Source organism: Stegodyphus dumicola, chromosome 5 (genome assembly GCF_044657685.1).
Source record: "Stegodyphus dumicola isolate Sdum_Otavi_A_Nest chromosome 5, ASM4465768v1".
Taxonomy (NCBI): domain Eukaryota; kingdom Metazoa; phylum Arthropoda; class Arachnida; order Araneae; family Eresidae; genus Stegodyphus; species Stegodyphus dumicola.
In genome coordinates this window covers 220,899,001-220,923,183 of record NC_140772.1, presented here as the reverse complement: position 1 = coordinate 220,923,183, position 24,183 = coordinate 220,899,001, and the positions used below count along the sequence as shown (strand labels likewise).

Here is a 24,183-nt window from a genome sequence, read left to right as displayed (position 1 = left end):
TTTTAAAGCAAAAGAGGTTTTAATTAATTAAAATGAAAAGGCAACACTTTTGCGTACACGTTATAAAGAGTATAGTACTTACACGTGCTGAAAGTCATTTCTTGGTGAATATCTCGGTCAAAGTGAGCTGTTTTACAGACATCCGTGCCTTCACTTAAAATTTCTTAGCCAGCCTTTACTTGCTTTAAAGGACGAACAACTAAGCTTCTGAGCTAAGATCTTAGCTTTTTAAGAAGTATTGGACCCGAAATTGGGTTTCCCATAGAACGTTGCCACAAAAACCACTTGAAAACGATATCTTCTAAATTTATGTTTCTTGCATTGATTTGCTTGAAGAACTTTCATCTTCAAGCAGTGACCACGAAGTTTAAAACTGTAGGTTTGCTCCTTTTAATGTCTGAAATCATCGATTGTCCATCATTACGTTTCATTTTTTTTTTCTTAACTCTGAAAGCAAATCAGGGATTCGGATAGTTAGAGTTTGGATAATTGGAGTTGCACTGTATTACAAAGCTTTCAAACTTAGAATTTAGAGAGAGAATGCTTCTAATTAAAGCAATGTTTTGAAATCCATTTAGATATGAGGAAAATACCACTATTCTAATAATTACAGAACAAAAGAGTATAAAATTTTCTACAGAGCGAGAAAGATATGTGGTGAATTAATACAACGTGCGATGGCCTCGTAACAGAATGGAAGTGAATTAATAAGGATTTTGTATAATGCGGAACAGAGTTTAGTTATGAAATTTAATTAAAAGTATAATTACTCATAATCTGCTTGCTGGCACTGTATTCAAATATTTGAATATGTATTTGTAAATACGCCTCTTCGCGATGCATCGGGGCGCTACTTCATCTTCTACAGCTCACTGCCACTTACTTGCACGTTTTAATATCAAATAGTTTTATTAATCAACTCGTTGACGTATCTCACTGCAACGCCTGTAATATCCAGCGCTCCTGCAATATCCACCTTGACACGACTCCTAATGCTTTATATTTTCAATTATTGGAATGCTTTATATTTTCAAGGAACAATTTTGTTTTCTAATTGTTTGAATTATTAGTGATTATTGTGAATACTGATAAAAACTTCAAAATATCATCTGATTTTTGTTGAAACCTTCTCAGTCCGAACAAAATTATACAGTATGCCTGCAATAGATTTTTTTATACTGCTATGAAAGAAATATGCAAGAGTATGGTGCTAAATAGATATGCTAAAAACGTTTCCAATAAAAATCGAATGCAGAATTAAGGCATTCCAGTTAAAATTGTAAGGTTAATCTTAAGTTTCTAACAGTTGGTTTAGTTAAGCTACTTTCCTATCTCTCCTAATTTCAGCTTACAATTTCCTGCCAGAGTGTGTTTTTAGAATTGCGGTTAATGCAAATGAGGAAGAGCGGTCGAAGTTCCACTGACTTCGTTAGAGAGCCAGAGATTCTGACTAGCTCGTGTTTGCCATTTGGCTACACTCTGTCTAAGCTATTACTATGCTCGGCCATATTTCAGGCCCTTGATAGCATTGCCGTTTAGTTAACATTTAGGAGCCAATTGCTTTAGAAATTTGATGACTTCGGCTATATCTTTTTAGCTAAGCATTAGTTAAGTACTCTTGCGTACTTAGTACTCTTAAGTTCAAGCCCAAGTGGAGGGTTTCTGTACCCTCTAACAAAGGAATCGCCTGTACAATTTTTATTTTGAGAAACAAACGGTAATTAACCCTTCTTGAGTTTACGTTTCTGTTACTGAACTCAAGCGATTATTCGCTTACCAGTTCACAAGTTTCCTACACACATAGCTAGTAGAGAAAAGGTTAGAACCCTACAAAATTATTAAGCTGATCACGTGTTGTTGTTGTTGTTGACTAATGCTTCCTTGTCTGATCTATAGTCTGCCCAAGCCCACGAAATTCCTCGTGGCAAGAAGCGCAAGATATGACAATCGTTAGCAACAGCCTTGAGCACATTACATGTGACAGCTCAGTTCCCCCTTCCCCAATTTTGATAGAGAGCATCCCGCGGGGACGGGTCCGAGCGTCTCCCGCCATTCTTCTCCTACCAACAACCTCTCGAGAAAACTTTTGGCTTGCCGCGTATTTAGAGTGCCCCCATGCTGCACGAATAATATACATTTTCAAAATCCATGCTTTCTCCAGGATTCGAACACGAGCCTTTCGGCAAGGCGGTCAGCGACGCTAACCACTATACCAGTTGGGCGGCTGAACACGTGTATTCTGATTAACCTCGTAATGTTCGAAATTTCCACTTCCTCCGCAAGTATATGTAATTTTAGGTTTATTCGTTCAAAACCCCACCCGTATACAACAGTTTATATTTTCAGCATTTTATGATTTAATTCATAACAAAATTGCTTTAATTACATATTTAAATTTGCAAAATTTAGTAACAATTACTAATTTTATCATATTTAAGTCAAAATAAACCACAGTAAGCCTCCCAAACGGGAAAGTGGATAGTGATTCTTACTGTCGTACCGAAGGGCCCGGGTTCGAATCCTCCCGGAGAAGGCATGGATGTAAATTGTCTGTCCCTTCACAAGAAGCAACGGTAGCCAACCTATCAGATTTCCTGCATAATAAATTGACCACCGCTTGTAGCCTTAGCAGTGGCCAATGCCTATAATGGCTTGCCCGACACTGGGGGGTGGAGAGATACCACAGAAGTGAAGTTATACTCAATGATTGGCATCATAATGATCATATCAAACAAGATCGGCATTGAGAATGATTGCTTCTTAAGCTTTGATAGCTGAAATCTTGAAATCTTGGCGTCATTGTTTGAAAAAAAAAGGGGGGGGTTGAGTGGATTAAGTTTCCAAAATAATCTAAAACTTGATGGTTTAATCCAAAGCATATCAAGCTACCAGGCAAATCCTTATTCTGGCAATTTGCCAATTTTCGTATACTGTGTATTTATTTATTTATTTTTTTTATAGGCTGATGTACAAGGCTTTGGAGTAAAGTAAATAATACAATAAGTTGAAATATTTCTAAAGTAAGCGACAGCTGCTAAGGCTGAAACAAAACATTTCTGCTATCAGGAAACAAACTTTTTCAAGCAGAAGCTATTAAAGTCTCATAACGAAGAAACACACGAAAAGAATATCAAGGCAGCAGCAGCAGCAGCGCGTGCCAACTCGTAGGAAGAATGCTGCATTATTGAAAAGGTACCGTTGAACAACACTTCTCAAGCCTTCCATTTTGTGTAGCCCTGGCAACAGCAAAAATATTACAATATATTTAGTTTGCGTTTGTTGACAAACAAAACTATAGTAATAAATGTTTTATTGTTTTATTTCATACTCCACCTGCCCCACCCCCCAAAAAAAGAAATAAATTCATAAAATTCGAGTGGGAATATTAAAAGGCTGGTTTGGATTACATCTGCATTCGTTGACTTACGCATCAGTTTTGAATTTTATACAATTATAATTGCCACCAGAAAGAAAGCTACAAACTTATCTGTGAATTGACGAAAGCCAAATTAACTTGTAGAGATATTACGTATTTTGGAAGCAGGAAAGATAAAAAACTAACAACGTTTTCGCCGGGAATCGAACCCCGACTCGATATATATAGACTATAGAGCATATGTTAGTGCTTTAAATGTACTCACACTTAAAATTTCACTAGCATCTTTTAATACACGACCCTTCAAATGCTTGTTTCATAAGGCTCGATTAACTCACAGCTTAGGATTATATGGCTAACAACCTTGTGGTTCTCAATCTTCTCAAAATAACATCGAAGCCTTTCCCGCAAAGTGTGCAAACACGAACCTTATTATCAATAAACTTGGCTTTGAACCTAAACCTCATATTAAAGCCATAGTTTACGGTGAAAATTTCTCCTCTAATGTTATATTACGAGCAGGGGGCGAGCGCATGATAATTTTACATCCTAACCGCAGGGTGATCGGATCCCCATCTGACCGTCATCTTTATTGCATGTTGTTTCACTTTAAACAACACAGCCTTAGACACCAATGGCTCATCTCCCATATTCCGCCTAGCTACGAAACGTGCAATTAGTCTGCGTAATAGCATAGCGTGGAAGAAAAACAAAAAGCGAAAAAGGGGATCTCGGGTTCACTTCCTTCCCCTGGTAGGATACCAGCATACGCAACTTGCTTGTTCATCCCTCCTTTCTTGCATTAAGGGGAGCCCCCTATACCGACAATATGAAGTTGGCCATTTTCCATGCACCTTTTCTCAAAATCTACTGTAAAATAACTTTTGAAATTTTTTCTGTAATTAAAATATATTTATCTGATTATATTGAAATGAGCTTTTGAAACGTTTTGAGTTTTAGAGTAATTTATCGACTATAGTATTAGGCATAGCAAGATTTAGCACTTTTCTCACAAAAAAAGGGAGGGGGGGCAAGCCGAAAATAAAATTTGAAGGCTTCCAGATTTTACATTACGACCAATGGGCGTTTTTTTTTTAACGTTTTGTGTGTTATGTTTATTTATTAAATATCATGTTCTTCGCACTTAAACCATAAAATTCAATTCAACAGTAATATCGCAAAATAATTCTAAAATGAGCATATCTTTAGAATTTCCGATACACAGTCTGGCGCGCTGGAGATAAAATGCTTTTTCTGTACAGCGTTACCATTGCTCGCTTTGAAATCCTTGAGTTTGTTAATCAAAAATTCGTTGATCTAATACAAAGTATGAAATCAAAAAGAAAACAAATTCCAAATTTCAAATTTCAAATTAGGGCTTCCACATGCCCATATTCTATGGAAGATTACATTATTCAAATTTGGATGGCTCTAAGTACCGCTGTTTTATCAAAATGCGAGACACATACATACATCTATGCAGATTCTTCATTATTTTGTAGAGATATTAGTTATTTTTTAGAAGCATGCAAGATGAAAAATTAGCAACCGCCTTCGCCAGGAATCGAACCATGGACCTCTGAATTACCGCCTCAGTGTGCCGACCACTACACGACGAAGGCATGCTAGGAAGGCGGGAGAAATACCTTACATACTCCCCCTTTTAAAGGGCGAATGGGGTTTTTAGGGGAACCAGTCGCCAAATCCTGAGTGAGAAGAATCATCATCCAACACCTTTTTAGTTCGGGCGCTACTATAGAGACATTAGGTATTTTTTGGAAGCAGGCAAGATGAAAACTTAGCAACCGCCTTCGCCGGGAATCGAACCACGGACCTCTCAATTACCGGCTCAGTGTGCTCACCACTACACCACGAAGGCGCGTTAGAAAGGCGGAAGAAATACCTTATAATTTAATTTCTTTATATACAAGATAGGGTAATAATATTTGGTAGCAACAATTTGAAATGTGAAACAACGCTTATCGTGAATTGACGCACAATGCCAAAACGAAATTAGTAGACCTTCTGGGCAATTTGCCCCTTTGGACTAATAATGTTGTAGTACCATATAACTTAATGTCAAATACACCTATGAATTAACAAATGAGCAAGAAATGTTCTCAGTGTCGCACTGTATTAACAAAAGATACTTTATTGAAAGCCTTTAATGCATAATTTTCAACAAAAGGGTATCAACTAGTTTGGGCACAACTTATTTCCACAATTTATTTGCACAATTTATTTATCTAGTAAACTAAAAGCAGGCATTTCAGTAATTCATCTTCAGCAGTATAAGGGAATTTCAAATTTTGCTCGATATACTAATTTAAAATGATTTCAACGCACTAAAATATCAAATTTTATTTATTCGCTTATTAATAACGAAAACGGCAATTGCTATATCAGCAGGAAAGCTAAAATAGTTTTGTTTTTTTTATGAAATATCAGCGTGTTTTATCGAGGTTTTAGAGCAAATGTGTGTTAACAGATTGTAAAAGACATTTAAAAACCTGCTATAAGTACACTTGACGATCGTTGTAATGATCCTCGATTTTTACAGGAGGAAGATACTGTAAAAAGTGGTCGGTATAAATGAAAATGAATTTAATACATTCTTATCAATTAAGGCCTTTAGTGCAGTCGTTATAATCGAATAAATGCTGTAAAGAATGTTTGTTAAGACTGAGCGGCTACTATATTAACATTATATGAATTATTATCGTAACGGGGTGTTAGACCCAAAGGGCTATAAGTCTCACGGCATTTTGTATCATTTTACTTTCTGCGTTAATTCACTTTTCAAACTGTTGCCACCAACTGTTATTGCTCTGTGTTATATTTAAAGAAATTAAATAATGAAGAATCTGTGTAAATGAATGTATGTGTCTCGCATTGGGATGAAACAGCGGCACCTAGAGTCATACAATTTTGAATAACGTAATTCTCCACCCGAATATGGGCATCTGGAAGCCGGATTTTTTTATTGTTTATTTCATATTTCGTAAAACTTTAACGAATTTTTGATTAAAAAACTGAAAGATTTCAAAGCGACCAATAGCAACAATGCACAAAAAGAAATATTCTTACCTCCAGCGCGTGAGACTGTATACCGGAAATTCTAAAGACATGCTGTTTTGCTATTTTTAAGTATAATATGATAGTGCTGTTGAATTGAATTTTACGTGGTTTAAGTGCAAAGAACGTGACATTTAAATAAAGGTAACACACAAAAAAGGTTAAAAAACTCCCTTTCGGGGGTAATATAAAATCTGAAAACTTTCAAATTTTCTCTTTTTTTTTTTTTTTTTTCTTTTTCTTTTTTAATTTAAAATTTTTCCTTTTTGTTTTCGATTCCATGTTTGGTTTGTTACTATATTAAACGCGAAAAATGGAAGGTGATTATTATATGTTTATATTTTTGATAAACCAAAGTAATAATATTATGTTACAAGACTGAGCAGCAATAATCAATAACAAATGCATTTTTTCAGATTTAAATATATATTGAGAGCAGAAAATAAAAATCTGGCTTACAACTTAATATGACTGGCTGGCTTAGGACTGGCTTAGGGCTTAGGAAATCTGGCATGACGCTTATTAAGCTTTCGATGAATACTTTACTAAATTCGTATACTCTGAAGTTAAGAAATGCTTTAGAAATTCTATAAGCATCGTGATAAAGTATTGTTAAGTTCACTATGCTCAGTCTTTAATGCAAACATATAGAAGGAATTTAGAAAGGGAAATACGGATAATAATTTTGGAATACTAATAATATCTTTGTAAAATATGGATAATTATTTTGAAATTCGGATAATAATCGTGATACGGATAATATTTTATATCCGGATACGGATAATACGTTATATCCGGATACGGATAATGCGCTATATCCGGATACTGATAATATTTAATACACTGGAAATACGGATAATAATTTTGAAAAATAATAAAGTTAATTTGTGCAGTGACCAAAGTTAATGCTTCTGTGCAAATATCACAAGGATCTCCTCGTTTACATGCCTTCACATCTGAGGCAGCGATCTCTTCAACGGGGTGAACGGAAAATTTATTAAAGCAAAAACCATCATGCGTGCAAGGTGGTTGGGGGGTCGACGACGTAAAATTACACGTTGAAGTTGAACAGAAAGAGAGAGTTGGTGATTATCATGTTCTCTGAGCTACTGGAAAACCTCGAGTTGGTATCCAGGCTCTGCAATTAGAGCTGATTTTAGTTCCAGACACTCCTTCTGCCCTGGGTTCGGAGGGCAACATCGTGCTGTTCCCATGCCGTGGTCACAGCTGCTCATCCGAAACAACAAAAAAATGAATCCGATATAATGTAGTAAACAAATTCCTAGATTGAATAAGTTTCCACTCAAACATCCTCTTTTCCACCTTCAGTTTATTCTCTCGTCGCTTCTGTGATATCCATATTACGTCTCCCCAACATCGTGATGGTTTGTCTCATGCGTTTGGGACTGCGCATGGGCAATAAATATTAAGTACTTATATTGATTGCGTTTCTATAGCATGTAATAAACTATCAACTAAAAAGACTAAAAAGATCAACTAAAAAGACCAACTAGAAAGACGGCGAAATACTAACAGCTATGTTCCCTAACACGTCAAGTTTTGTTTACATTTCTTGCCATTTCTTAACAGAAAATAAATAAACTAATAAACAATTCGACACAACAATTATTAATAAACATAAAAGAAAATCTGAAAGGTTTCAGATTTTAAATTACGTTCAAAGGGGATTTTTGTTAACATTTTGTGTGTTACCTTTAGTTATTAAATATTTTGTCCTTCGCACTTAAAATATAAATTTCAGTGCAAGGTGAATATCACAAAATAATTTTAAATTGAGCATTTTTCTAGAATTTCCGATATACAATCTCGCGCGCTGGAGATAAAAATGTTTTTTCTGTATAACGTTGCCATTGCTAGCTTTGAAATCCTTGAGTTTGTCAATCAAAAATTCGTTGAAGTTTTACAAAATATGAAATCGATAATATGTAATAAATAATAAATCGATAATAAATAAAGATATGCTCGTTTTAAAATTATTTCGCGATATTGTTTTTCAATTGAATTTTATGGTTTAAGTGCAAAGAACATTTAATAAATAAAGGTTACAAAAAGAGGTTACAAAAAGTCCCTCTGGGCGTAATGTAAAATCTGAAAGCTTTCAGACTTTTTTTTTTAATTTCGTAAAATATAATACAGGCCTGTAATACTTGGTGGCAACAGTTTGAAAAGTAAACCGACATTTAAAGTTTTCGACGCAAATTGCGAAAACGAAATTAATAGCCCTTCTGGGCTGACGCCCTTTGGACTAAAATTTAATAAAGGGCTGGATATCAGAATATACCTTGAACTATGCATGAATTGCGAATAAATGATTTCGTGATAATGAGGCATTTTTTGGTGCACAATTAATTGGCCATACTTACGAAACTAAAAATTTTACACGACAAATATTTTTCTGTTCTATGTTTTAAAAGTATAACATGGAGAAATAATAACTTAAAACCAATGACCTGAATCTTACAAAGAACATAACCTTAAGTCCGAATGATATACTTAAATCGTTTTTCTGAAAATCTAAACAGTATTACATGAGCAGAAAAACGTTTAAAATCGTGTTACAGTAATTCTCACTGGCCATTCAGTTTGAATTAAAAACAAATATGCCTCTTTAAATCAAAATGTACTTAGTGGACATAAGAATAACTTTAACAATTCCAACAGTTATTAAAGTAAGTGATATTATTAATCTCATTTACTAATTGTTATATGAAATTTGACTTTAAAACAATGAAAATTGGTTTCTCTGTTAGCAGTGTTCACTGCACTAATACCTTTTCTTGCAAAAGTTTTTCAATCATAAGTAACCTGAGTAAAAGTGTTTTAGAAGCACCAATAGAGAGTCATTTAAAAAAAAATCTGAATGATTTCAAATTTTATATTACGCCCAAAGGCGCAATTTTCTTTTCATGCAGTGTTGCCATTGCTAGCTTTGAAATCGTTGAGTTTCTTAATCAAAACTCCTAAATGCTTTAAAAATATGAAATACATAATAAAACTAATTCCAAATTTGGGCTTCCAGATGCCCATATTCGGGTGGAGACGTATGTTATTCAAAATTTGTTTGCTCTACATATCGTTGCCTTTTCACAGTGAGAGAATCATACATAAATTCATGCAAATTCTTCATTATTTAATTTCTTTAACTGTAATGCTCTAATATCTGGTGGCAACACCCGTTTATAGTGAACAAACGCAAAATGCCAAAACGAAATTAATAGCCTTTCTGGGTAAATTGCCGTTTTGGGCTAAAAATACAAGGCTTTTATTCTTTTATCTTTTAGAATTCAATCCGCAGAATTTGATAGACAGGGCGTCTGCAAATTTCATTTACTAGAGAGGGACCGTTGCTTTCCACATTCTTGCCCTTTCATATCGCTGGCGCCGTTTGACAGAAACAAAAGACATTAGCCATTGCTTTTCCTGTACATTTATTTATTTTTCTCCATTCTTTTACTTTTGAAAAAATATCAAATTAAAATAAAATATTCTTCAAAAAAGAGGGAAAGGTTCCTTTCGGAGAATAATAAAAGATTCTTCCAAAATTGGAATGGGGATTTCTAGCTGAGAGGAGTTTGCAACGTTTTCCTGAAAAGTGTCTATATATGAATCCAATCAATCAGAGCCATTTTCCAGTTTTAAGTATGGCTTAAAAACGGGTATTTCTTGCTGTACATAGCTATAAAAAACTGTGGTATTAAATTTGTTCTCTTTCTTTTTGTTGTGCGTTTATAATTAAGAAATTACTTTAGGAAAATAATTTGTTCTATGTAATTTTCATATTGTTGAAGACGAACTAAATTTGCTTTAAGTCACTTTTCAACCTGTCTATCCTTTCATGCATTTTTCATTTCCCATTCTATTTTCTATGTTTTTTTAAACTTTCTGTTGTTGGCTTTTATAATTTCCGGCATTTTTGTGTTTATTTATTTTTAAACTTCGTTTTCGTACATAGTTCTTTTACATACATTTCTGAAGCTTGGATAAATTTCACCTTTATTTCTTCTAGTATTTGCTTTCTCTTCTTTTCGGATCTCTCTTTCTATTTCTATGTTTCCGTAACTCGGTATTTTTTTTTATTCTTTTAAGCTTTTTTTTTTCTTTTTTTTCTTTTTTTTTTTTTTTTTTTTTCTGTTTTTTTTTTTTTCTTCCCTGACTTTGCCTATAATTATTCTTTTGTATATCTTTATTATTCGGTTTTTATCCCTAAGACCAACGAGAAAATAATATCCTGATTTTTTTTTCTTTTTCCCCCTTTTTTCTTTATACCTTGCTAGTTTTTATCCTTTTTCACTGCTTCTTATTCATCTTTCATCCATTTTTCTTTCTATGTCATTGCCATTTGTTAGCTAGCTCATTTAACATAACTTTCCTTATCGATTTTTCGTCAGTTTACATTTTTTTTAAATTTCTTGATCAAGTGTTTTCTTTTATTTCTTCTATTAATTATAGCCCTAATTTTTTTTTTTTTTTTTTTTTTTTTTTCAATACGTTCAAGAGAGTTCGTCATAGGGCTTGTAGCATGACTAGTTATATAGCATTTGGCTATATAAAACAAGTAAACAATAATATTACTCTTAAAATGTAAAATGATTTTGAAACTACTCACAGGTGCAGTTTACGAATATCTAGATTTTGGAGCCTGCAGAAACATTTGAAATGCGATTGGCAGTTGTTTAGAAAATTATGCAAATTATCGTCACATTTTTACTTCCTTCTACGAAGTATAAAGGAAGTATTGAAATCGCGAAAAGTTTCCGGCAGCAAATTTCAACGAAAATAGCCATTTTGACCGCTTTCGAATGCAATTTAACGATGTTTTTGAGTGATATCTGTACGTAAGGACAGAATAAAACACTCTTTTCCGCCAAAAAAAAAAAAAAAAAAAATTATAAAACTGCTTTAAAATGAATTCTGAAGAGAATTTTTCGTGGCGTCTGTACGAACTTACGTACGTACGTATCTCGCATAACTCAAAAACGAGTAGCCTCAAAACGTTGAAATTTTGTATATAGGACTGTTATAACATTCAGATGAGCACCTCGTATTTTGGTTGCAATGGGCCGCCCCAAACGTATATAAATATATTTATATGTCCAGTCTGTTACCCGGTTCAGTGATCTCAATTTTTTTATTCTTATATGTTTGTAAATTGTACACTTTTTGCTTTGAAAATGATTGGATTATCTTGTTCTTATATTCCGGTTAAGGTTTTTATGCCTTTAGTAAATCTGTATGCAATAGTTTTAGAATTATCAACAATTTTAAAGTTGTTTAAGTGCCGCTAAGCCTAATATTTTTTTTTGATGGCGGCCATTGCTTGTTTACATTTGAAACAGCAGACTAGTGGATTTGTTGCCAATCTAGAGAAACTTAGCTTCGCAACAACAAAGATAACGCCTTCATTTATTATTGCCAATTTAATCATGCTTAATTCTTTCTAGAATTTTTTCGAGGAAATAAGTGTTTAAGATTTACTTCGTAATTTTTAATACAGATATTTTGAGTTTTTATGTATTTTTGCCTTCTCGCGAAGTGAGAACTGAATTAATTACATGAGAAATACTCAATCGTCTGTGAAAAACTGTTTCTTTTTTGTTTTGTTTGCTTAATTTCTTTTATACGTCATTCTAGCTTTATTATAGTATTTGAATAGAACATGTAGATAATTCTGTTCTTTAAATGATATAAATTTTGTGCATTCTGTGTTATAATATGAACAAAATATAATACTTTTATGTGAATCTAGCGCCAGAGTGTCGCTATGGTAAACAAATACCAGAGTGAATTTTAAAGAATGTATTTATTCTATTGTGGTTTATGCGCTGTCGGCGAAGTAGATTTAATTCAATCCAATAAGTTTAAATGAAATACAAGAAAAAATGCGTATAATTTAACATTTCGTACAAGGAAGTCATGTGGTGTACACATCAGATTTTTTTCCTAAATAATGATGAATAATATATCTGGAAATTAAGTCCGGATTTTTATACTTGCTTGAAATTATAAAGATTAAAACAGTGAAGTTACTATACTGTAGTTAAGAAAAGCCTGAAAATGCATTACAACTTGGAAACAGGCTTTGCTGCATGAGTCAATTTCAGTAGGTTCATAAGGATAAGCGAAATCTAGATTTCTTTTTTTTTTTTATATTAATTTGGTAACATCGAAAACAACCGAAATTAGATAATCTATATAGTATATAAAGAAGAAAGTCTGTGTGTGGGTTTTTTATTTGTTTGCTAATAACTCAGTCACTACTATAGCTATAGTCACCAAACTTACTACAATTCTTTTCTGTCAAAGGGTTAATTTAATTCAATCATTTGTGTTATGAAAGCTTGACTGCCCTGCAATATTTTGAAATAAAAAGATCCTTTTTCAGTATTGTCCAGAGTTAATAAGTAATTTATTTATCATTAGTATAAAACAATTGTTTTCTAGGGAGATGGTCATATAATAACAGTTGTTTAATTATGACTTTTGAAGTAAATAGTAAAGGAGTTTTACCAGCTATGAGTGCAATTAAAAAGTATAAATTCATCAATCTTCCAAATATTTTCAGTCATTCGCCTTCAAGTACATGCGAAAAATAAAGAAAATTAAAAAAGGAAGTCTGAAATCTTTCGGATTTTATATTATGTCCCGAAGGGCTTTTTAACGTTTTGTGTGTGACCTTTATTTAATAAATATCACGTTCTCGGCACTTAAACTATAAAATTCAATTCAACAGCAATATCACAAAGTATTTAAAAACAGAAAAACAGCATATCTTTAAAATTTTCGATACACAGTCTCGCGCGCTGGAGATGAAAATTTAGAAATCGTTGAGCTTGTTAATCAAAAATTCGTTGAAGTTCTTCAAAATTTGTAATAGATAATAAAAGACATATCAAATTCGGACTCCCAAGTGCGCATGTTCGGTTGGAGGACTACGTTATTCAAAATTGAATGGCTCTAGGTAACGTTGTTTTTTCACAATGAGAGAAACATTTATGCCGTTTCTTTATTACTTAGTTTCTTTAAATATAATACATTGCGATAATACTTGGTGGCAATAGTTTCAAAAGTGAACCAACGAAGAAGGTGAAACGACGCAAATTGTCGTTTTGACACTAATAGCCCTTTGCGTCTAATGCCCCTTTGGGCTAAAAATTAGAAATAAAATATATATATATATATATATATATATATATATATATATATAAATTTACTTTGAAATTCTTAAATGCTTAAATCCAAAGAACTAAATGCAGTTTTAAACCCTAGGCACATTACTATATGAAGAGGGGGAAAAAAAAAACAAATTCATAATCCGTTGCAAATTTATCTATAACTACCAAATTAAAAAACTTTTTTCTGTAAATATTGTGTACTTTCGATTGAACTTTATTACTCTCAATTTTCAAAAATAGTTTCTTTCTCATAGATCCTCTTCCAAACTTCCATCAAAATTTTTAAAAGCTTTAAGCTCTTTCAGCGCACATAGAGTGTTAACTTTCAGATAATTTTTCGAGAGTGGTTTCTGGAACATGGAAGCAGAAATCCTTCTATAAAAGTAGGAAGAAAAAAAGGGAAATCCGAGAGCAAATCCAGGGCACAAGAATCTTCATTCATGTTACAGGCGCGTGGACAAGTTGGAAATTCGCGGCATTTCTTGTGAGTGTCAACGCAAAGGATCTCCTTCAAAGAATTTGAGACATCTTTTCTTCTTTTTTTAAAAGAAAGATTTCTTCAGTTACTGTGCTGACAGCATCTTCCTCCCTCCCACAAGTTTTTTTCGCGGTTTCAGAAATATGCTTTGGTTAGGCTCTTATTCATACATTTCTCTGCTTCATATTTTTGACGTGGTGTAGGCAAGAAAAAAAGCAAGGAGAGGGGTATACAATTTTCTCTGTTTGCTTAGCTAAATGGTAAACATTACAACACTCTCATCTTCTCTCTTGCGACACATTTCAAGATAAAAAACAAAATCAAAAAAAAAAAAAAAATCATTTATTCGCAATTTATGCATAGTTCCAAGGTATTCTGATATCCTGCCCTTTATTAAATTTTAGTCCAAAGGGCATTAGGCCAGAAGAGCTATTAATTTCGTTTTAGAATTTTGCATCGAAAACTTTAAATGTCGGTTTACTTTTCAAACTGTTGCCACCAAATATTACAGGCTTGTATTATATTTAACGAAATTAAAAAAAGTCTGAAAGCTTTCAGATTTTACATTACGCCCAAAGGGGCGTTTTTTAACGTTATGTGTGTCACCTTTATTTATTAAAATTCATGTTCTTCACACTTAAATCATAAAATTCACTTCAACAGCCCTCGTGTCTTTTATCATAACACAAATAATCCAATCTAATTTACCGATAATTGAGAAACGACATTAAGTATACACAGATTCAGTCTAATCGTTTCCCATTATTAAAATAGAAAGCAAAATTAAAAGTTTTAATCTCAATTAATTAAAACCGAATGAAAAATTACAGTAAAATGTACGTCAGCTTGATGTAAAACCTGCGAATATTTTGCATAGCATTAAGATATTTCGATGATTTTTATGTCAAGTTAATCATTTCAGGCAAGCTGAAAAGAATTCTTTAAGTACGATGTAAAAAAGAAAAGAATACTTGTGACCTGAAATTTAGAACAATTTCAAACAAACAAAAAAAAAAAAAAATCCGAAAGTTTTTAGATTTTACACTACGCCCGAAGACGCGTTTTTTTTTAACGTTTTGTTGGTTACCTTTACTTATTAAATATTCATATTCGTCACACTTAAACCATAAAATTCAGTTCAACAGCAATATCGCAAAATAATTTTAAAATGAGCCTATCTTTAGAGTTAACCATACACAGGCTTGTGAGCTGGAGATAAAAATATTTTTTTTCGTAGTGTTGCCATTGCTGGCTTTGAAATCGCTGAGTTTGTTAATCAAAAATTTGCTAAAAGTTTTACAAAATATAAATTCGGTAATAAAACAAATTCCGAATTTTAAATTTGGGTTTCCAGATACCCATATTCGCATAAGGATTACGTCATTCAAAATTGGATGGCTCTAGTTACCGTTGTTTTATCACAATGCGAGAAACATACACACATTCAAGCAGATTCTTCATTATTTAATTTCTTTAAATGTAATACAGGTCAATAATATTTGGTGGCAACAATTTGAAAAATGATTCGCTGTTTATAGTTTTCAACGCAAAATGCAAACAAAATTAATAGTCCTTTAAGGCAAATTGTCCCTTTGGACTAAAAAACTAGTGACCCTATAATTAAATAGGATTAAAAAAGTAGTAACTAACTAAAAAATAGATATGCTGATTTCTGTGATTGCGATCACCTCCCGTAGACATCCAATACTAAAAGTGATTAGTATTTTTCAGAGTACAAGGGAACATGAGTATTAGGTATACGCTTACAAGTATACGCTTGTGTAAGATGGCCGCCCCCACAGACGACAAGTCCAACAGCAGCCGAACACTAAAATCGCTGAATACGGGTAGTTCGGTCCGAGATTCGGATCCCGCGAGCGGGATGGCTGCATGGGAGTTTTCGTGGTTTCCACATGTGTAACCTGTATACGAGTTAACCCTTAGAAACCCTTAGAAAGTGCTCCACGAAAGCATCCCTTCTCTTAGGCTGATAGCTCTCGAGACTTTGCCATAATTAAATAAACCAAACCAAACCATAGGCGACAAAAACCATCTAGAGATGAGGGGCGGGGAAGTCGTCATAGAAAAGGTTGATTGTGTAACAATATGATCTTTCTTGCTAAGAATGTTTTGTAACAGAAATTGTAGTTAACAATGCATAGAGGGAGGAGTATTTGAAATTATTCCTTTCGAGTTTATTACCAGAAACAATTAACAACTAGCACAGCTAATCGTTAAGGAAAACGAAGCAATATTTAATTCTTAGCACAAATTGCATACATTCTTACACAGAATTCACTTGAAGTTTAATTACTTCTTTTATAACTTTCTTCCTCGACCTCGATTTTCAATTAAATTACGAATTATTTCTCTGATGCAGAATTTTTATCTCTTAAACCAGGCTCCCTCCAATAAATGCAGTATTGATCTTTATCTAATTTAATAAGCAAAGGTTCTTGTACCTAAGAAATTCTAATTTTCTAAAAATTAAAGAAAACGCTCATTCGTTCAATTAAATGCAATCAAGAACTTTAGAATCCATTAATTCATGCTATGTTTATTCATTAGATTACCCCCTCTCTTTTCTTTTATTATTGAAAATTAGAACATGCGACAAGTTAACACGATTTTATTTTAATCGCCCTACATTCTGTAAGTTTTCTATTGCGTGCGTCGTGTTTCCTTCATTTGAGTAAACAGACAAGGGAGGGGAAAACGCTGTTCATGACACACCATTGGCAATATTGTTCGTGAATTAATTAGACTAAAAATAAAGAAAATCATGTATTATTTATTCGTTTTTAATTGCAATACATATTAGAATCTAAATTACTAAGCGTCTGCTTTAATAATTAAGCAAATCAATTGCTGATAGTTTTTTTACCCCCCCCCCAACGGCGGGTCACTGCTAAAGCATTGTCCACTACTAAGGCAAGGCCGGAAGCCGTGGTCACTTTATTATGGAGGCACCTGATAGGTGGATCGCCGTTACCTCCTATGAAGCGACAGACAGTTTAAATCCATGCCTTCTCCGGGATTCGAACCCGGGTCCTTTGGTACAGCAATCAGAGACACTAAACAGTTCCCCGTTCGGGCGGCATAATTGTTGATAAATACTAATATTACAGCAATATGAATAATTTAGCGATTAAATTTCACAGCATATCTTTTTTTTTTTTTAATGTCAAAGCTTTAGCTACGTAGTCTTCTTTGAATGTATTATTTTCAAAGGCAGGAGGGTAAGAAGATGGAAAAGAACACAGGATATAGATATAAATTTTCAAGTATATCTACATCCTGTGTTCTCCTGTGCATCTGTATCTGTATTTTCAAGTATATAGATAGAAATTTAAGATATATATTTAAGTATATAGATAGAAATTCAAGATATATATTCATGTATATAGATAGAAATTCAAGGTATATATTCAAGTATATAGATAGAAATTTTCTCAGGTGCAGTTAATTCGCATTTAATCTTTCATTTTCAAGTATAATAGGTAGAAATTTTCTCGGTATTCAAGTATATAAATAGATTCAAGTTTTTAGATATATTTCAAGTACATAATATAGACAAGTTAATTCGCGTTTAATCTCTTCCTTAATATTCGTTTGTGTCAGCTTTGTTAAACAATGGTAGAATTTCATTCTTGTGTTTCATAACAATAAAAAGGAAAAAATGAAATAAAAATGAATTTAAATACAATCTTTTTGAAGCTTAATGAATGTTTCCTTTCATGAGAGAATTACGCATTGAAAATTATTTTCTATTTTCAATATATGCTATTAAAATCTTTGCCCGTCTGTCTGTTTGTTTGTTTGTGACATCATTTCCTCTGAAAATGGAGTTCAGTTGCGAGAGAGGTACTACATCCGGATTCAAAAAATTCGTGTGAAGTCATTTGGACCGTTCTCGTCTTCGTACGACTTCAGCCGAGATTTTAATAGTAAATTCTGAAAACGCTAATTTTAGAACTCATTTTTCAGAGTGGCAAGAGTCTCGCGCGCTGGGAATGAAAATCTGCTTTATTTCGAAAAGTGTTGCCACTACTCCCTTTCATATCATAGTGTTTGTTATTAAAAAACGTGTAAGTCTTACAAAATATGCAATAAAAATAGCATTGTCAAGCATTAAATATATAATTATTACATAAGGTCATATTCTAAAGTTGAAGAAAGCCCATATGACATCATTGAATGGCATATGACATCATTGAAAGTCGAAAATATTTTCGTTAATGTCAGCATTTTAAACAAACAGCTGCTATTGGCAACTATTTTGTTTCAGATTAACATAAAGGATACGTTATGTTATAGCCACGTTAATTTCTTTTATTGATATTGAGAAAAAGTTGTTATATTATATTAAATATAAATCATGACCTGTCAAAAGATTTTGTTTCCTGGTTTGGCAACAAAAAATTTAATTACGAATTGGTTGTTGCTTGAAAAGAATGAACCGATTTCATTCATTCTTAAATGCTTTTATACATTTTCTTTTCAGGTGTATATAGAACTTATAAATCTGGTTTTGGCAGCAGCCCGCTCATCTGGTGAGCTTGCCCGCTAGTCTCTACATATAATAAGTGTCTGTGTGTGTGTCTTTCGTTCGTGCTGCGCGTAAGATTATAGACCCAGGACTACGAAATTTGGTGCATAGATGCATCTGACAAGAGCTAATGCTCCTCGAAGTATATTTTTTTCAAAATTTAATTATATTTCTTTTCTTTTATTTATTATTTTTTTTTTTGATGAAATTGCATCATTTTGAATAATTTCATTATTTTAGAAATGTGGTTTTGGGAACAGTTTTTCATTCAATGCTTTGTATACTGGACTGCTGACTGTTGAAAATATGAGATAAAATATTGCTTATTTCATGCTGCTTATTTTCTTTTCATTTTTGGATACGCAACACGCACGTCGCAATCTTCTTATTCTGACGCGCATGTGTCTCGAGAGGCACCCCAGAAAGAATTTCCTTTTTATTTCTTTCTCTCTCTCTCTCTTTATTAGCTAATGGCAAAGAAGTTTGTATATTTTGAATTATGTCATCCACAAAGCACAATTTTGATTGGTTATTGCTTTCTGATGAAAGTTTCATTCTTTTAGAAATGTAGTTTTAGCAACAGTTTTTCATTCATTGCTTTGGATACTGGACTGTGGACTGTTTTCTCTTGAAAATATGAGATTTATTCCTTATTTCATTGCATTTTTTTATCTTTTGTTTTAATTATATATAATTTAATAATAAAGAGTTTTGCATGATTTTTTTTAGGAAACAAAATTCTTAACTTCCTTTATAGCATTCGAATTCTTAAGATTTTGCAACGGGAAATTGGTTAATTTATTTATTAGGATAATTAATTTTTGTATTAGGGGATATTGCTTATTTCATTGTATTTTTTTAATATGTGATACATTTTTATTGATTTTTTTTGATAAAGTTGTTCTGCAGAGTAAAATTCTGTGCAGGTTTTAAATTTGATGTTTGGTGTTCCATTTAGGCATTTTTACGGTATATTTAAAAGCCAGACGAAGGCTGATCGCATAGAGGCTGCGTAGAGGCTAATATGTCATAAATTACGATATTGATTACATAGAATTTATAAATTTTGCTTTGGCAGTAGCCTGCTCCTCTGGTGGGCTTGCCGGCTAGTATGTCATAAATTACGATATTAAAATTTTTACATAAGACCAACTGAAGAGAAATTTCGTTGCATTTCCTTACCTTCATAAAACTCTGAGTTGTCAAGGTGATGAAAAATTCCAAAACTAACATTCTATGCCTGGAATCCAGCTACTAATGCATTACGTGCGTCCGATACGAAGCGTGCAATTGTACTAGCTATCTTCAGTTCCCAGAATGGCGCTGGAAGTGAACCTCTCTCACATGCGCACGCAGAACATTAGACACATTCCTTTGGACTTAAGCCATTAGAGCTACTAGGCTCGTAGTAAACTCATCATGCTATTTAAATATTTCAGATATCACGCATCAGATGCGTGATCTCGCTGTTGAAGTGGGTTCCGTCTGCTGATGTGCAATACGTAAAAAGATGAGAAAGCCATTCAGCGTGATCGTGCCTTCATTCGCTTCCCAATTGCAGATAATGTGGGAAGGATTGACTGATGTTCAATTATTTCGAGATTTCGGAGCAAGAGGGAAACCATTCGCTGCCTTTTCGTATTGAATGCGGTATTGATCGACATAACCCAACTCTTTGGTTGATTTATGATAACAAGTATGGGCTACATAGGTTGATCTAGCTGATGCCGTTTGTACGTACTCAAATCAATTCTACCGTTTTCGGTGCTTTGATTTTTAATTAGAATATTATTTTCATCGGATGAAACCTAAGCCTATTTTTTTTTCTTTCTCTGTATGATTAATGCACATCGATGTCATTATAAGACTCAGTGCAGAAGTAAATCGATTTCAATTCGAGCTTAAAGCATATAATTATGTCAAGCCCTAAAAGTAGCTATAACTATACGCTTGCGTTTCATTTTCTAATAACACGTGTGAATTACCATAAAAGTAATCAGGTTATAAAGTATTTATACTATGCCTTCGTGGTGTAATGGTCAGCACGCTCGGAGTGTATTCGAGAGGACCGGATTCGAGTCCCGGCGAAAGCATTGCTCATTTCACATCTCTTCTGCTTTCAAAAAATACCTAATATATCTACAGTGGCGCCCGAACTAAAAAGTGGTGAATGATGATTCTTCACCACCAGGATTTGGCGATTTGGTCCCCTAAAATCCCAGTCGCCCTTTAAAAGGGGGTGCATATAAGGTATTTCTCCGGCTTTCTTAGCATACCTTCGTGGTGTAGTGGTCAGCACGCTTGACGCGTATTCGAGAGGTCCGTGGTTCGAGTCCCGGTGAAGGCACTATTCCTTTTTTTTATAACTTCAGCTTCCAAAATAAACTAATGTCTCTACAAGGTACTTTCAGTTTCTAGATATAATATCAAAAGTTTTTAATGTATTATACTAAGCATGGTTTTTCTTAAAGCATACTTTGATGTAGTCTCTTTTGTGCCAAATACTTTGGCTAAAAATAAAATATTGAGCAAAAAAATTAATATCTTCTCTTTAGAATGGGAAGTCATGTCTAAAAGATTGCCAGATACTACTTGAGATCGCAAACAAAATCACCTGCAATAAATGTGGTACGTAAATTTACAACATATTTTGCATCATCGAAGACTTTTACAGCTGCACCTTTTTTACTTCCTTTTACGAAATAAAGGAAGTATTGTAATCGCTGAAACTTTGGGATATCAAATTTCAAAGAAAATATCCATTTTAACCGCTCTCAAATCCACGTGAACGATTTTTTGCGTGATATCTATACATACGGACAGAATAAAAGACTCTTTTTCTCAAAATGAATTCAGAAGAGATTTTTTTCGTGACGTCTGTACGTATATACTCATATACGTATCTCGTACAACGCAAAAACTAGCTTCAGAATCTTAAAATTTTGTGTACGGAACTGCTGTAACATGAAGTTGTGCATCTCCCTTTTTGGTTGTAATCCCCTTCTATATAAATTCTCATTTTTTACCGATTGGAGAGAATCCAGGAAAACACAAAGTGAAAATTCATACTTTTAATCGGTTCGACATAGAAATTGGAACTAGCTCCAATTGAAAAGTAATGTCAGTTTCCTGCAAAAGTTCTATAAAGACGAATTCTTCTCAGGCAAGTAAAGACAGGAAAATATCCTTTTCCTTCACGTTTCTTCTTAAAACCCCTATGGAAAATCCCCTATACAGTCCACTCAACGCTCCTCTCTTTTACATTCAAAGCGTCATCGCAACACAGGGAATCCTGAATTTCGAACTTTTCCGCCCCACTTCCTACTTTTTTTTTAACCGTCATTTCATGCGAATGGAGCACAATTTTTTATTCTTGTCTAACGCTCCATTTCTCGCCTCCCGTACACCCAGAGAATATTCCTAAGAACACGTATGGATTAGAGAGCAAGTGTGTGCAATACCATAGGATCTTTCTTCCAAAAAATTTTTTTGTAACCTACTACACTTCAAAAATCTGAAACTATAGGTGTCAGTTTTTTATACTTATATATACAGATCATACGTGATTTTCCTATAAACTTCCAAGAGATGGTAAGGATATGAAATTTCACCTCTTTTTACTTTTAGAATTCACTTGGACTAAGCTTTTTGACTGCAATGAATCAAGTTCTCGTTCTAAGTATAAAATTCGAAGAAAGTGTTGCTTTTATTACAAGGTGTTTCTCCCGCCTTCTTAGCGTGCCTTCGTGGTGTAGTGGTCTGCACGCTGGGTGCGTATTTCAGAGGTCCGTGGTTCGACTCCCGGCGAAGACGTTGCTCATTTTTCAAGTCTCTTGCTTCCCAATAACCTAATAGCTCTCTCTATATTATCTAAATATTCGTGCTTATCTGTAATTTGGTTTTATCTCTTATTGTTAGCCCAAAAGGGACATTTCCCCAGAAGCGTTATTAATTTCGTTTTGGCATTTTGCGACGTCCAGTATAAAACGGCGCTTCACTTTTTAAATTGTTGCCAACAAATATTAGAGCCTATATTATACTTAAAGAAATTAAATAATGAAGACTGCATAAATGTATGTTTCTATCATATATTCATGCATAAACAAAAGTACCTAGAGACATCAAATTTGAATAAGTCATTTGAACGAAATGCAGTTTTTAGCTACGAATCAGAAACTAAATCCAGATGCATTCTTTCTTTGTTTTATATCACTTCACATATTATTTTATTCATATATTAATTATTCATAGTTAATGATATCCAATTGTACGCGTAGCAAAGTTATTACTATCCTGAAAATTGAAGTATAATCATAACTCGTTACGGTCAGCAGTTAAGATTGTCCAATCGGTGGTCTCTTTTTACCATTCTATGGTAGTAAATCACGGTGACTTGCGTTTAATATTAAAGGATCATTATAATAACAGCATGCTATTAAAATATATAGCTGCTTTTATCAGTGATAAACGTTTCAAAATATTATGACAGGAAATGTAATTTTATGTTAATGAAACGAAATGTTCTTTAATGAGAACTGCACATGCTGGCTTTCGGCCATTTTTTTTATGTTGCTAAGATACATAACAACAACAGACAATTTAATTCCAGTATTACACCTTTACATTGTCCAAACTATCCTTTTTATAGGTATTTTTTCAGGCTTTCGGGAACTCATGTTGTGCTACCATATTCCAAATTCTGGGCACACGAACACTTTTATGTATAATTTGATGAGTTAGTAGAGAATTTCTGCCAAATATGGGAAAGAGAAAACTTTTATATCAGTCATGAACGTGAAATAACATCATTTATTTCGTAAAAGCCATCCTTATTTTCTTGTAAACTTTTGAAAAAAATTATAAACATTTTTCCAGTAAAATATTAGTGGCAGAGATTAAAATACAATAGCATAATCTTTTTCCTATATTTTTAATGTTTTATGCTATCACAGGGAAGTTTATTCCTTTGAGAAACCATACTATAAAATTTAAACTGTTTATGGACATTTAAATTTACCTGAAATATACTCTTGACAATAGCATAAAAGATAGTCTTTTTCCTATGTTTTATGTTTTATACTATCACAAAAAAGTTTATTTCTTTGAGAAGCCATGCTAGAATTTAAACTGTTTATGGACATTTAAATTTACCTGAAATATGCTCTCGAAGAAGAGAAATATATGTCAGATTTCATCCGAAAGTATTTTGTTGTTTTTCTAAGCTAAGCTCGAATATGGGATTAATTCAAAGTTATCTGAGATCTGCATGTAGAATACAGATTCAATAATCCTTCTGAATCTAAGTAAATTATATTTAATGGCGATTAAAAAATTATTGCTTCAAACACATGTGAACGTAACTATCAGAAAAAACGATCTGTATCAACCGTGCTCAAAAATGGTAGATTTTTGCTTATTTGTAGTAGTGTAATAGCGAAAAATTTCGGGTACCATATTCCAACGAAAATATCCATTTTGACTGTTTTCGAATCCATTTGAAGGAGGTTTTTGC

At 33.2% G+C, this 24,183-nt stretch overlaps 1 protein-coding gene and 1 pseudogene across 2 annotated transcripts in view; one reads left to right on the top strand and one right to left on the bottom strand.

The window, feature by feature from the left end:
* The window catches only part of LOC146997415 (uncharacterized), a 64,760-nt pseudogene extending 46,068 nt beyond the window's left edge, over positions 1 to 18,692 (top strand).
* The window catches only part of Tmtc2 (Transmembrane O-mannosyltransferase targeting cadherins 2), a 635,056-nt gene that overhangs the window by 195,972 nt on the left and 414,901 nt on the right, over positions 1 to 24,183 (bottom strand). The window lies entirely within an intron of this gene.